This window comes from Vidua chalybeata, chromosome 21 (assembly GCF_026979565.1).
Source record: "Vidua chalybeata isolate OUT-0048 chromosome 21, bVidCha1 merged haplotype, whole genome shotgun sequence".
Taxonomy (NCBI): Eukaryota; Metazoa; Chordata; class Aves; order Passeriformes; family Viduidae; genus Vidua; species Vidua chalybeata.
In genome coordinates, this window is record NC_071550.1 from 3896889 (window position 1) to 3911434 (window position 14546).

At 57.2% G+C, this 14546-nt stretch overlaps 1 protein-coding gene across 1 annotated transcript in view; it reads left to right on the forward strand.

Annotated features, from left to right (window-relative positions):
• Positions 1-14546, forward strand: part of RALGDS (ral guanine nucleotide dissociation stimulator) — a 57194-nt gene that overhangs the window by 1054 nt on the left and 41594 nt on the right. The window lies entirely within an intron of this gene.

Genomic DNA, 14546 nt, shown 5'->3' on the forward strand with positions numbered 1-14546 from the left:
GTGCATTCCAGAGCTGCCTCCTGCACCCTGTGGGTCTCTTTAGTCTGGGCCTCGTTCACCTTGGTCCAGCCCAATAAACAAAAGCTAAATGAGCTCTCTTGGGGGCACGTGTGTGAGGCAGGCCCTAGTGCCACACCGGTGTGTGCTGGATGGTGGCATGTCCCTTTGGAAAAGGGGATTGGCAACCAAAATACTGGAGTTTGGGCCCTGACCCTGTCTAGGGTCAAGAACGAGAGTTTTCTGTCATTATGGAGTGGGAAGATTGATCTTGCTGGGAGATCCAGAAGATTAAAGGTGTAAGGTTGTCTGGAAAAGATGTCCAGAGCTCAGCCTCCCAGGCTGGGGAGTGCATGTGGCATCCTACAGAATGTTTTGCATAAAGGTCTCTGTTTTAGTCTTCCTGTCATGTTTTTATGCTTAACCCATTTTATATATTTATTTATAGGTATATTTTATATGGGTAAACTGAGGCACGTAGAGATATTTGTTCCAAGCCCAGGATCCTGCGTGAGTGGACAGCAGAGGTTTAAAGTCCTGGTTCCTCCTGCTGAAGAGGATGAGCCACTCTGCCTTTTAAGGGGTGCAGTTCATTGAGGTCCCGCTGTTTGTGGCTACCAGTTAAGAGGAATTTCCAGTTGCACCCGCAGCCGCACCCTGCCAGTTCTGAGGGCTGCACAGCTACATTTTTCATGCCTTGTAAATGTTCCTCTCCCTGGTTGCTAAGGGAAAGACCCACACAAACAACTGGTAAAACTGAGTGTTGCAAAGTAAATAAGCTGAGCAAACAAGGAGGTTTTTTTCATCTCTAAGCGCTGCAGGTGTGTTGTTCCAGGTGTCCCGACATGTGAAAGCCAAGGTTCACGTGCAAGGGTGAATTTCAGCCTTTAAAACTGAAACCTGCTCTTGAGCTGGGTCAGAAGGTGGCTTCCATCCCAAACCAAGCTCCCAGAGCTGCAGACTCATGCCCTCAGTCCCTCTCTGGCCGTTTGGGCAGGAGAAGGGAGCAGATGGTGGATGAGCAGCCTTGGGCTGGCTGGGGGCAGGACGCAGAGAGCGAGTGCAGGCGAGCTCAGCTCGGTGGGAGCTGCATTTGCTTCTGTCTTTCCTTTCATCTGCTCCCAGCGTCTGAAGTGGCTCCAGCAGCTCGGAGTTAACTCTTGGTGTTGCTCTGCAGGGGCAGGGGGGCGAGTTGGCAACAAGTGACAGCAAGGGAGGGTCCAGCTGGCAGCAGGGGCTGGGAGGCAGCAGGTGGAGAGATGCAAAGTCCCTCCTCGGCATGGCTCAGCCACTCCATCTGGAGCTCCCACTCACGCCTGAGTGTGTGCCTGGGCTGATCAGACATGAGCAGAGGATGCAGCGACTGCTGCAGGCTCCAGAATAAATCTCTGGGACGTTGTAATGATGGATCTGACATCCCCTAGCTCAGTGCAGTGTGTTGTCTCTGAGCCAGTTTGCTCAGTGAAGAAATGAGTGGCTTTTCAGGACTTTGGTTATTCTGGGCATCTTTGGGGTTGTGTTTTTCATCTCCTCGTAGTGTTTTCACTCTGTCATTCCCTAAGTGGTGCCTGAGTGCTGGATCTGATCAGGGCAATCAGGGCTTCTGGTCTCAGGTGGTGATCTCCAAAGCAATCTGCACTATCCATCAAGATGGATTTTGCTTCTGATACCTTTCCCATTGCTATAGCAACCCATCTGACGAGGATGCCAGCACGCTTTCCAGGCAGTGTGTGCAGGGAAACTGCTTCACCTGCCACCAAGCTGCCACCACTCGTGGGGAAGGGCTGGTTAGCTGGCAACTGCACACAGGTGCTGAGCCTGGAGGGGCAGAGGAGCTGCTGTCAGCTCCCTCAGGCTGACCCTGCTCTCTCAGGTGTCCCCACCACCTGGAGTTTCCCTGGGATATCGGGGTGATACAGCACAGCTGGGGGAGTGCACCATGCCTAGTGCCAGGATCTGGGATTTCTCTCCAAAGGAGATGCTCAGGATGGTGTGCAGGAGCTCGCCAAGTCTTGGTGAGTGTTAGGGAATGCTTCCCTCTTCCCCTTCCCCTTGCCTGAGGAGAGGGTTGGAAGATGGGTTCAGTTCCAGGGGCTGATAGGGAAGAAGGGGTTTTGCCTGCTTTTGCCAAGTGAGCCTGTTCCCTCCTCCATGTCCTTCACACTCTGCAGTCACTAGATGGGCTCCAGCACGTTCTCTGTTCTGCTCTGCCTCTCATCCCCCTGTCCAGTGCTTTCTGTGCGAACCGGAGGCCATCCAGCTGTGGCTGCTCGCCAGGACAGCTGTGGGGCCGCCTTCCCCCTGCAGTGATGCTGCTGATGGTGCCGCCTGGGGGTGTGCTGTGCCCGGTGGGACTGCCAGGCTGTGTGACCCTGCGTGGACCGGCCAGGGCTGCCCGGAGCCCGGCGGGGCCGTGCAGCAGATGGCACTGTTGTTTTCCCGATGAGTTATTGCCGGGGGTTCGCTTCCTCAGCGCTGGGGAGGGTCAGCGGTGATGGGAGCGGGGACAGAGCCAGCGTCCGGCTCCCTGGGAAAGCCCAGCACGCCAAACCGGGCTCTGCTGCGATAAGCACGGCTCTTCCTGCGTGAGCAGTGCCCGAACACCGAGCTCTGCTTGTCGCAGCACCAGCCCCGAAGCCGCCGCGGGAGAGCTCAGCGAGGCCGCGTCAATCACCGCGTCCTTCCCATCAAAAGAAATCCCTGATCCCCCGCTCCCTTCTGTGCTTGTCGCCGCTCTCACCGGCCAAGCCCTGCCCCAGCAAACAGCCGGGACCCAGCCGTGACCTTTCCCCGGGGCCTCAGGCAGAGCTGCCCGTGCCGCTGTCGCATCCGCGCCGCCGGTGGCACATCAGGAGCGCCTTCCCCGTGCCCGGGGCGCTGTGCCCGGGCTGCCACAGCCCTGGCTCTCAGGGTGGCTGTGGCAGCTGCTGCCAGCTGTTTGGGTGCTCCCAGACTAAATCCATCCCGCCCTGCCCGGCTGCCACGGGATGCGCTGGCGGCGCCTCCAGATGTTGACAGCTTTTCCCGATGGGATCGCCCGAGTCCAGCCCGCGTGACCTGCGGTGGGGCTCACCCGTCTGTTTTCCTTGAGGATTCGCGTTTTTAAGAGGCTGGATTTCGCGGGGACCTTTTGGCTCCCAAGGCAGCGCGGGTGTCTCCGCGGATTTTCGCTGTCTGCGCTGACATCCCCGCGCTGCACGCCTTGGCCGCGGGTCAAAGGCAGAGTTTGGAGACATCAGCTGACGTCAAAGGCGGCTCGGTGCCGCGGGATCACAGAGTTTCCGCTCCCTCGAGGCCCTGCAGTGCAGCGGGAGTTCATCCTCTGCAAGGATTTACAGCCCCCTCGGTGCTCCCGGCTTTGCTGTGGCCCTGAGGGCTCCTGTCTCCTGTGCTTGGAGCTGCCGAGCCTCACATGCTCCCTGGAATCGCTGTAGCTGGAATTCAGTGTCCTTCACCACCCTGCCTGGAGAGAGGTTCCAAAGATGGGAGAAAGGGGACGCAGGGTGAAGGGGCTGGGGAGAAGGCAGGAGTGCACTGGTGGCCTGATGGGTCAGAGAGGGTGGAGAAGCCCTTCCTTGGTCTGTCCTGCCCTGTGGGGCATCTGGAGAAATTCAGAAGCTTTAGAGCTCTGGGATGTCAGAACATGTGGGGTGTCAAGGCACCCCAGATCAGGCCCCACACTTCCCTGTAGGGTCTAGAAGAGAAAGGGAGGAGGAGAGAAGCTGAGTGAGGTGCGGTGCAGACATTGCCGTGGGCTGGCCAGTGCTGTGAGGAGGGATCACTGGAGAAGCACTCCAGGATCCTGGAAGGGACGTGCAGGTCGCCGGCACAGCCTGGGGGTGATGCTGTGCTGGGGTTCAGGATGTCAGCCTGCTCTCCGAGTCTGCCTCGTGGGCTTCTCGGGACTTCCGCTGTCCCTTTTTATCTTTCCTCTTCTGTGCAGTCCCACTCGGTTTCCCACTCCCCTGCCATAAACACCCTGCCGGGGCTGGCGGCAGGAAGCAAACCCTGCAAAGCGCTGGAGGAGCCGGGCCGGCTCCGTGCGAGCCCTCAGCACGGAACGGGGAGGTCGAGGTCATCCCTCAGCACAGCCAGGAGGTCCCTTTGAAATCCCCAGCAGCCGCCCTGCCCTGCTCCCTCGGCCCCGCTGGCTCCATCCCACAGCGGATTTCCCACCGAGTGTTTCCTGCCTGTCCCTCTTGGCAGTGTCCCACACAGACACAGCTCTTCACCTCCCCGGGGTGTGACACCCCTGGTGTGAATCACAACGGGCAGCCAGGGTGGCGTGGCAAAGTCCAGGGCAGGCAGGAACACCCTGGTCACACCTGGGGACTGCAGCATGTCCTGAATTGCAGGGAACGGTGACACAGCCATGGTCCTGAATTGCAGGGAACAGTGACACAGCCGTGGTCCTGAATTGCAGGGAACGGTGACACAGCCATGGTCCTGAATTGCAGGGAACAGTGACACAGCCGTGGTCCTGAATTGCAGGGGACAGTGACACAGCCGTGGTCCTGAATTGCAGAGAACAGTGACACAGCCATGGTCCTGAATTGCAGAGAACAGTGACACAGCCGTGGTCCTGAATTGCAGAGAACAGTGACACAGCCATGGTCCTGAATTGCAGAGAACAGTGACACAGCCGTGGTCCTGAATTGCAGAGAACAGTGACACAGCCGTGGTCCTGAATTGCAGGGGACAGTGACACAGCCGTGGTCCTGAATTGCAGGGGACAGTGACACAGCCGTGGTCCTGAATTGCAGGGGACAGTGACACAGCTGTGGTCCTGAATTGCAGAGAACAGTGATACAGCCATGTCCATGAATGACAAGGAACAGGAGCACAGACATGGTCTTGAAGTACAGGGAACAGGAGCACAGCCATGTCCCTGAATTGCAGGGAACAGGAGCCGTGTCCCTGAGTTGCAGGGAGCCTTGGCTGCTCTCAGCCCCTCTCCAAGGAGGCTGGGCAGCCCTGGGGCAGAGCCATTGGTGGAATCTGCTGGGAGGGGATGGGGGAGGCTTCCCACAGTGGTGGCTGTGGTCAAGGTGTGCAGAAGTGTTTGCTGTGGGTGTTTGTGTGTCCACCCTGGGAGAGGGCAGCTGGCCCAGGGCAGGAGCAGCTGAGGGATGGGGTTGGGCTCTGCCTGTGTGGAGGCTGGAGGAGCAGGGCTGGGTGTCCTTTCTTTTTTCATCATCATAATTTATAATCATTATTGCTTTATTTCAATAATTAATCTGTTCTTATCTCAGCCCATGAGGTTTTTACCGTGGGCCCCAGCACCAGCAGGCCAAAGGGAGCACAAATCCTCCCCTCATGCAAACAAGGGCTTGTGGATGTTTTAAGGGCCTTGTTTTTCTTGGCTGAGAGGTTGAAAGTCCCAGCAGGCTTCAAACCCTCCCGTTCAGCATTTCCATGGTGACAGGAAGGCTCTTCTGGTGGCTGTGCCATCCTCGGTGCCACCAAAATAACGAGGCTGGTGCAAGCCCTGTGCCTTTTGGGGGGTTTGGAAGGCAGAATGTGTGTCCAGTGTTGGATTGGACAGTCCTCCATGTCCCTGATTTTGCCTCACTGGGATAAGCCCAAAAGGAGGAAGGAGTTGTTTAGGAGACCATGCCCAGCCTCCTGTGCTGTCCCTGCGTGCGTGGCACTGCTGGTGGTGCTGTGGCATCACGTCCCCTGACAGAGAGCCCATCCTGTGCCTCTGCATCCGTGACCCATCAGGGCAAACAGCAGCCCGGGCACTTTGCAATGCTGTGTGAATAGCTAAAGGCAGAGGAAGGCTGATAAATGCTCCCACAGGCGGGGGAAGGAGCGTTTCTGCCGCTGGAAAGGTGTTCGTGTCCCTCCTCCTCAGGCTGCAGCTATCCCCAGCTGCCGTCCGGAGGGATCCCGCAGGAATTCCAGCCGGGTGAGGCACAGCCAGGCGCCCATCCCTGATGTGGCACCTGCAGCTCCCTCCCTCCAGGTGTGGCTGCAGGAGCCGCGGCTGCTCCATCCCTGTCCCTGCCCGGGATTGCTCCATCCCTGTCCCTGCCCGGATCTGCTCCATCCCTGTCCCTGCCCGGATCTGCTCCATCCCTGTCCCTGCCCGCGGCTGCTCCATCCCTGTCCCTGCCCGGATCTGCTCCATCCCTGTCCCTGCCCGGGATTGCTCCATCCCTGTCCCTGCCCGGATCTGCTCCATCCCTGTCCCTGCCCGGATCTGCTCCATCCCTGTCCCTGCTCGGGGCTGCTCCATCCCTGTCCCTGCCCGGATCTGCTCCATCCCTGTCCCTGCCCGGATCTGCTCCATCCCTGTCCCTGCTCGGGGCTGCTCCATCCCTGTCCCTGCTCGGGGCTGCTCCATCCCTGTCCCTGCTCGGGATTGCTCCATCCCTGTCCCTGCCCGGATCTGCTCCATCCCTGTCCCTGCTCGGGGCTGCTCCATCCCTGTCCCTGCCTGCTCCGCAGCGTTTCCCCGGAGCTCAGTGGAGCCTGGGGGCTTCTCCCGCCATGCATATCCGGGACTGCCTCGGAAATTGGGATTTTACATCCCCTGCGTGCTTGATTAATGGCTTTTCCCCCCTCTCTGGCTGTCGGTGCTGAGGGGGGGAGGGCTGCACTCTTGAAACGTTTTACAAACGCAATGAAATGAATCCTTTCTCCTTAGAAAGCAGCAAGGAAATTCCCATTCTCCCACGGAATGTTTATATATTTTGGGCCAAGCTGTGTATCTTTTGCTGTCAAACACCCATAAGGAGGACCAGGTGCAGTGATATTTGTCAGTATTTCAGGGGCCAGCTCCTGTGAATTTGCCTGTGTGGGCACCATGTCCCTGTGAAAAGTCTCCTGGCTCAGTGACCTGCAGCCAGAGCTTGTGTTTCGTGGTGGGATCCAATTTTTCCCTGTGCTGGCCACCACTGACCCCTCCCTGGCCACTGTGGGTGTCACAGCCCAGCTTTTGGGGCATTTGCCCAGCATTTACTGGGGCTGGGTGCTGCACAGGGTGGCTGTGACTGCTTATACAAGTCCCCTTTGCACTCTTCCCAGTGCTGCTTGGAAGGGTGTTTAGTTAATAGGATTATAAAGCTTTCCTGTCGTCAGGCAACGGAAATCAATGGTGGGCCCCTGGGAATGAGCCTCATCCGATTTACAGCCCAGCCCAGCACGGGTGTGTGGCCAGGGCTGCTGAAGGGGGGACGTGCTGCCCCCTCCGTGGTGTCCCCCACGCTGCTGGGGCCTCCTGGAAATAAGGAAAAAAGGATGTGAAGCTATTGGAAAGTGTTTGGACCAAATTCCTTCCTGAAGCGTCCCTCGAACGCCAGGAATTGGAAATCCTTGGTTCTGTAGAAATTGATTTTTGCATCAAATTTGGCGGTTTTGGCTTGAACAAAACAGAGACAAAACTTCAGCTATCACTCCCTATCACCCTGTGTATAAAGATGGGGATTCTTGGTGTAATTACACCTCAGTTCTGTTTTCAGCACCCAGTCATACGCCTTTACAATTACCATGGGGGATGCTTTTCATCTGTGGAGAGAGAGCCTGTGCAGAGATCTGTAGGGATGCCCAAAGAAAATGGATAAATTCTGTGGATTTTCCAAAGAAAATGGTAAAGGGTCCAGTGGGGCCATCTGAGGGCACTTGGCTTTTTGCCTGGAGAAAAGGAGACACTGAGGTCTGCACTTCCCTCACAAGGGACAGCTCTGACCTCTCTTCTCTGGTGACCACTGACAGCACCTGAGGGAATGGCTGGAGCTGTGTCAAGATTTAGGTTGGACATCAGGGAAAGGTTCTTCCCCCCGAAGGGTGCTGGCACTGCCCAGGCTCCCCAGGGAATGGGAACAGCCCCAGAGCTCCAGGAGTGTTTGGACAATGCTCCCAGGTACAGGGTGGGGCTGTTGGGGTGTCCTGTGCAGGATTTTGATGATCCCATGTGCTGCATGTTCCCTAGCTCCTGTGTCTGCTGCTGGGCTGGTGCACAGGAATTCCTGGAACCCAGGAATTTTCCCTTTCTCCAGTCAAAAAATGATGGCTTGTCCTGAAAGCTGAGAGCAGGTGCTGCTCTGCTATTGCCTGGGGGGGTTTGCCCTCCTCTCTGCTGTCAGCAAAGATCTGGAGAGGGCAGCTTGGCAGGATGGGCTCGTGAATTTGTGTGATGCAAAAGGAGCTCCCAACTGCTGTCCCCAGCATGCAGCCCAGCCCCTCCCTGGTGGGCTGCACGTTTCACTGCACAGGGGCAGGACTGGAAAAGCCCAGCTCTGGCCACAGCCCAGGAGGTCAGGGAAGGGCCTTTGTGCTCTCTGGATCGTCTCCACCAGATCTGACAGCCTCGGGGTCTGCTCAGTCCCACCCTGTCTTGTCCCTGCCCTCCCGCAGGGGATTCCAGGCTGGAATGCCTCCCTCTCCCTGGCTGACCCAGGAGGGAGAGCTCTGCACAAGGCACCAGCTCCCCTTGCAGCCAGGAAAGCCACTGGAACCTTTCACTGTCACAGGTGGAGGGTGGGGAGCAGCAGGGAAACTTCCAGAAAAATCAACCTGCTTCAGGAATCTGGCCGTGCAAAAAGTGTTCCCCATCCCCTTGGCTGCTAGAGAGGGGACTGCACGTGGTGGAGGCTTCTTTAATCCCTGGGAGGCTTCAAAACAGGCGTGAAGAGGGAGGACTGGGAGAGCCCTTGGCTCAGGGTGCAGGGCTGGGAACCTGCAGGCTGCCAGGGCTGTGTCTCTTATCTCTGGAGCCCGGGGCTTGCTGTCTGCCAGGGAGCAGCGGTGAGGATCTGCAGATAACCTCTTGGCCATGGGGAATGTGGCTTACAGCACGTGAGGAGCTGGGGCTGTGTTAAACAGCTCCAGGGCTGGGGAGACTGGAACCTCCTCCTCTGGGTTTGTTTAAGCTCCAGCTAAGCCCTGCAAAATGTGCTGAGGGGAGCAGCCCTGCCCAGCGCTGGGGGCTCGGCCAAGTGGGTGAATCAGGGGATGCCCCATGTCTGGCAAACACTCCAGACTGTGCTGTGCTGGGCACCAGCTCTCATTGCCTGCAGGCATGTGCCCAGAGAGGTGCCCTGGCCCTGCTGCCAGCCTGGTCCTGCTGCCAGCCTGGTCCTGCCACAGACAGCTGCTGCTCTGGCCTGCTGGCAGGTGGGATGAGTCCCTGTGGAAAAATCACCAGTGGGGATTGTCCTGGCTCGCTGATACCCTCAGCTTTCCGTTCCCCCAGCATCTTTCTCTTCTCCAGCAAAGGCATTTGCAGTGGGAAGCAGCTGGTCCTGCTGCTGGGCTGGCGTGGGCACAGCTGAGCCTTGCTGTCACCTGTGCTGAGCCCACCTGGTCCCTGCAAGGTCAGTGTCCAGAGCTGGCCCTAGAGGGGACAGGAGGTGCTGACATTTGGGAGCTTATTCTTGTCCCCAATCTGCCTGTGCTGCAGGCTCCCCTGCCAGGCAGGTGTTTGGGGAAATTATGAGGCTTTTCCTTAGGTTTGGAGCTGCAGGGGACGTGTGGCAGTTTGTGCCAGGTCCAAAGCCTGAGGTGTGTGCCCACCCTGGGAAGAGGGGCAGCCATGCAGGAGCACAGGCAGCCCAGCAATCCAGGCACCAAGCAGGCGTGGGCCCTGTGCCAGGGTTTTTTCGGCAGGAGAGCCACGCCCGGGTCTCCCCCATGTGGTGCAGTGGGGTGGGGACACCACGGAGGTGCCACTGAAAGGGCTTCGTCTGGTGGGAAACCATTTTGGGGTGAGCCAGGAAGGGGTGATGGGAGCGGCTGCAAGGAGCTGTGTGGTCCTGTCCTCCTCCACCCTCCCGGGGTGAAATGAGGGGCAGGAGGGAGTGGGGATCTGCCCGGGGACACGGGGTCCTTCCCCACGCCGTGTGTGAGCGCTCCTGGCACCGCTGCGTCGTGGTGGAAGGGCAGGAATCCCCTCCTCGAGCAGCTCTGCCCAGCCGGGGGTGTTCCCACGCTGAGCTCTGTGCCCAGCTCCGCACGAAGGGCGGCTGTGGGATCCCCATGAGCTGTTGCCATGACAGCCCCGAGCACGGCTCCCTCCCCGTGCCCGTGCCCCACCGGGAGCGCTCGGCATTCCCGGCTCCCCTGGCACCGATCTCAGCCAGGGCCGAGGCTGCACTACCGCGGGCACAGATCCCTTTCCCCCTGCCGTGCAGGGAAGCAGAAAGGAGGTGTGTGGGTTCCCGCTGCTCCCTTTCCCAGCCAGGAGCCGCGGTCCCGGTCCCCTGGAGCGCGGCAGGTCCCCGTTGCTGCGGTGACAATCTCCATGGAGACCAGCCGGGCACAGCTGCATCCCGGGCACCGCGGCAGGGGATGTGTCCCCATCCCCAAGGGGACACGCTGGCTCCCGGGGTGCACTCTCAGCCCCCAGGGGAGCGTGGAAATGGAAATGCCTCAAGTGGCGAAGGTGCGGAGGAATCCCAAGGAAACTTAATTGGTTTTCCCCCACCCCTCCTTTAATGGTTGCTGGCTTTCACCCCACACTGGTAAATGCTGCTCTGCACCTATTAAAAGGCCGTCTCATGCTTCGCACGGGCTTGATTGTGAATTAATTTTGCATGTGTATCTATTGTGGGGAGCATGGGGATTTATTCCGGGTGCTGGATGCCAGACAGGCTTTCCAGAGGCGTGAGGTGCAGCACGGGCTGTCCTGCTCTCAGGAGTGACTTTGAGGAAATGACAGTGGCTTCTCCAAATAAACGCCTAAAAACAAGGGTGCAGATTCAAATCAAGGGGATTTATTCCCACAGCTAGTCTGGGAGAAGACAGGGTGTGGGTGCTTCTATATATCCCATTTAAAATCCTTCTTAGATGTCAAGGTGGTTTTGATTTTCACTGGGAAATAGGTATCCTACCTGCACATGGTCTCCTGGAAGTGCCACCAGGCTCCACTTCCATGTCTGCCTCTCTAAATCTACCCACAGGCTTTCTGTAAACACCACATTTCTCCAGAGAAATGTTGTTTGGTTGGGATTTCTGTGGTTTTGAAACCAGATTTCCTCTTTCTATTACTGAGAAGTGTCAAAAGGGAAGAGCTGTTGGGATTTTCCATTTGCCATTTACTAGTCGTGGCACTTTCTTTCCCCTTTGCCTTTCTATCAGCCTCACACAGTGAAAATAAACCTGCAGGTTTTTTGTCATTTCTCTCAAGTACCGCACTCTGGTGCAGGATGCTGTGATGTTTGGGCATGGAGTTGCAATTTCCTTTGAAAAACAAACTCACCATTGTTATTCCTGGGGAATTTCTTTCATTTTGTGGAGGTCTTTGATGCTTGACATCAAGCATTGGAGTCAGTCTTCCCTTGTGAGTCACTGGGTGTCAGGAATGCCCAGCTTCTTGGGTGAGGTTGGTCACTGGTTTTTGGAGCATCCCAAATGTTCAGCAATGCTAAGATCCTCCTGTGCATGAGTTTGTCCCTGAAAGCTGCATTCACCTGTGCAGGAGTTCAGTCGTGGGGTGCTCAAAATGATGTTTTTGCAGGGTGACAGAGGCTGTTTGGGCCTTAAGGAATGGCTGCACTTCCCACTGCAGGAGCCATTCTCTCCCTGGGGCGGCAGCGGAGCGGTTGGGAGCAGGATGCACCCAGCATAGGAATTGCAATGAATTTGCCCTGCAGTTGCTCTGTTCCTGCCAAGACTCTTACTGGAAAACAGTATTTTCCCAGTAGTGGTTGCTAAGCACTGAGGTCTCGTGATGGGCTTTATCTGCTCAGCTGGAGCTGCCACAATAGAGCTCCAGAGCGAAATGAAACGGGGAAACATCAGCGCCTGTGCTGGGGCTTCCCTGTCCTCCAGAGGCAACCCCAGGAGGAGATTTCTCCTTCACCCTGGCAGGGCTGGCCCACGCTGCTGTGGGGCTCCAGCAGCACCTCAGCCCTGTGCCAGTGGGGATGGCTCCTCTGTTTTCCCTGTGCAGGGATGGTTTCGTGCTGGCAGATCTGGGATCCCAGCACGGTTTCCACTCACGTCAGCCAGACTGGAGGAGCAGGAGGATGAAGCTGTCGTTCAAACATCTGCGTAGGATCATCCTGTCTGGGCTGGTTTGACAGTGGGGTTTTGTTTTGTGTTTCTGCTGCAAATCTCCCAGTGGGAAGGGCTCAAAGGCACTCTGCTGGTCCCACTGAGGGACTGTTCCCCAGTGACTGGGGCAGGTGGCTGGGGACACTGGTGGGTGGACATGCATGAGCTGGCCCCAGCAGAGGAGGGGAAGGCTCCACACCCTCTCTGGGGCTGTGTGAATGCCCACAAGATCTGGCTGGTTACCTCTGATGGAAGCATTCCACGCACAGCAGCTCCCATGTCCCATCAATCCACCGTGTCCCGTTCCTCTTGAGATGGATCTCTGGAGCATCTCTTCTTTTGTCCAACCTCTGCTGCTGCTCCTTTGCCTGGTGTCCCTCCTGGGACTCTGCACTTGGAGTTTTATTTTCCTTTGCAGCCTGCCTGTGTGGTTTGTGACTTTTCCAGAAGGATTGTCCCTTTTGGCATCTTTATGGCTGCCAGGTGGGAGGTCACTGAGCAGAGCACACTGAGCCCTGGCAGAGGTGTGTGACAACCTCTGAGTCTGTCCCTAGCCCTTGAAGTCCAGGGAAGCCCCAGAAACCAGGGAACCAGCAGGTGATGGGACTCCTACACTTCCACACCACCTCTGCAGAGATTCCTGTTCCCATGGTACAGATCAGCTGCTGGACAGGATGATGAGTTCCTGAGAATGGTAGCCCTTGGAGACTCTGGCACTTGGGTGTGAAATCTGTGTCCTTCTCAGGATGTTTGGAAGCTGCAATCTCAGCTGACCAAGCCCTGCTTGTTACTGGAGAGTTGTTGTTGGAAAGCCCAGTTCTGCTGACCAATTGTTGCAGGCAGGTGAGTAACCTGAGCTGGGGCTGAAGCACAGGTTTGAATCACCTTTCCTGGAACCAGAGCTGTGGGCACTGCCCGTGCTGAGGGCAGGGTTTGGTGCTGCTGAAATGTGGGACAGTGTTCTGTGGGAATGCACTTGGCATTGAGTCACCAAGGAATCATGAAGGAGCAGGACGGAGACTGCCTGTGCCAGGGAGTTTCCAGGGCTGTGGCACTGCCTCTCTGCCCTGGAAAGAGTTGCCAAAATTCTATCAGTCAGCAGCTGGGGCATGGCCCTGGGAATTTTGCCTTGTCCACGTGCTCCAGCTGTGATCTCCCCTCTCTCCTCCCCTGCAAATCCATTCCTGGGGCTGCTGCAGTGCTGCCTCCTTGTCCTTGCGGCTGCTCATCTCAGCCATATGGTGGATTAAAAAAATCTGCCTAATTTCCAGTTAAAACTTAATTTATGGTGGGTTTATCCCTACTTGGCCTTGTTCCAGGCTTGCCCATTAACTCCCATTCCTCCAACATGTAAGGGCTGGTTTTCTCATCCTTGCATTTCCCCCAGGAATGATGGGCCAGACCCCGCTCCAGTCCCACACTCAGCTGGGAAGGGGCACGGAGGGTCTGTGTGTGTGTGTGAGACCCCTCTAACCCCGGCTCTTGGCTCTGCCTCCTGCGCCGATGAGTCAGCCCGGCGCTGGCTTGGCGCTGAGCGGGGCTCTGCCAAGCCCGGCTTACCTAACGCCGCAGGAATGCCTGGCTCAGCGGGGCTCCTCGGCTCTGCTCCGACACCCGGCCGTGCTGCGAGCCGAGTTTGTGGCCTCGGACAGCGGCTGCGTTTGGGAAAGCTGAGAAAAGGCTGCACAGCCCCAGACCTTTGCCCTGCGAGAGACTCCTAAAGTGGGACCCACAAAGCCACCCCAAAACGCCTGCCTGGAGTAGGGTCTGTTCATCCTATTTATGTCACCCCTGCCGGGCCCAGCAAGAAGGGCAGTGTGAGGACATAAACTCCTGTTCGTTTGAGGGCAGTGGGGATTTTAATTGGCATTTCACCCTGGTCCCTCTGTTGGGTATGTAGCTGGCCCCAGTGTCTCCCCTGGTTGGGTGTGAACCCCCCAAACTGCTTCTGTCCTGCTGCCATCGCTGGGAAGAGACACCCCTGGGTGTCACCCCTGCCACTGAGCCTGGGCTCTGCAGCTGTTGAGGGTGAGGTGATGCCTCATGGGCTTGGCCCCAGGTTCCCTCCTGTTTGTCAGAGCAATAACATCCGTGTGATCTGTGTCTGCAGGTGATAACACGAGTTGTTCCGTGTTGAGACTCCTACCCCGCTGTTAGTGTTGGTGAAAATTCTATAGGATGGTGCTTCTCACAGCAAACCACCCGATTTTGTGCCGTGCTTCCTTTAGCAAAGCTACTTAGCAAAGTGGCTCCACTTTGGAGTCACAGGTTCTGTGGTGGGAAAGGGACCTGGGAATGCTCACCTGGGCAAAACCTTCCACGCACAATTGTCCTACAAAGGAAGTGATCACCAGTACTGGTGGTCTCTCAGTGCCATGCTGCATTCTCAGTGCCATAAGGTTCCCGAGCACTCTGGGGATGGGAATTATTTAAGCCTCACTGTGGTCCTTGGAGTACAGGAAGGCGTTGAGCTGGAACTGCCTCTGACAATGGAAAACAGGGATGGGAGAAGAAAGGGGGAGGCTCCAGCTCCGACCATTCATTCTCCC